The following is a 716-nucleotide window of genomic DNA, read 5'->3' as shown; positions in this document are numbered from 1 at the left end:
AAAAATGTAAATAAATTATGTGACCATCCCCAAAGTCTTATTTTCTAATAAACTCCTCAAACCCAAATTCTTTATTTCAAATGCCAAAGAAATATTAAAGACAATTACCATATTTAAGACATGGTTCATGAATTGTTTCCAATGTCTCTTAAAGTCTAACTCTATTACAGTTTGAATTAAGATAGTCAAGTATATACAGAATAAGTTTAAGAGACAAAATATAATCAAGGTAAATTCAGGTATCTTCACTTGTGATGTTGGCTTGCCTTGCCTGGTCCTGGAGGGGAAAAAGAGAAAAGAGATTGCTTCTTTTCTGTGCTTTCTCTCAGTAGAAGAAGATAAAAAGCACCTATTGAGCTACAGGAAGAAAAGATAATAAATAGGCTGGAAGTAATAGTCTACCAGCAGGAACTTGACAGTCTCAGTTAAATGCTTTATATAGTGACTCTTTTGCAGAGCAGAAACAAGATTTATTACATTTCCTTCCAGGGAGTCCTGGTGGCCTAGTGGCAAGAAGCTGTACTGCAATCCCAGAGGTACACTGTTCAAATCCACCAGATGCTCTAGTAGAGAAGGAGGGGCAGTCACCTCCTGTACCAGTCAGATCTGTTTTGACGGTATACACACACACACACACACACACAAATAAAAATTATCGAAAAAATTTCCTTCCAGACATTCAGATGGCCAACAAACACATGAAGAAATGTTCAAAA

The 716-nt window shown here is 36.3% G+C and overlaps 1 protein-coding gene across 1 annotated transcript in view; it reads left to right on the top strand.

Moving 5' to 3' along the window:
• The window catches only part of LOC102857385 (serine palmitoyltransferase small subunit B-like), a 12,089-nt gene that overhangs the window by 474 nt on the left and 10,899 nt on the right, over positions 1–716 (top strand). The window lies entirely within an intron of this gene.

The sequence above is a fragment of the Elephantulus edwardii genome, unplaced genomic scaffold, assembly GCF_000299155.1.
Source record: "Elephantulus edwardii isolate Elephantulus edwardi_28Jun2011 unplaced genomic scaffold, EleEdw1.0 scaffold00320, whole genome shotgun sequence".
In the NCBI taxonomy this organism is placed as follows: Eukaryota; Metazoa; Chordata; class Mammalia; order Macroscelidea; family Macroscelididae; genus Elephantulus; species Elephantulus edwardii.
The sequence above is the reverse complement of the archived record's forward strand: the minus strand, read 5'-3'. Positions and strand labels throughout refer to the sequence as shown.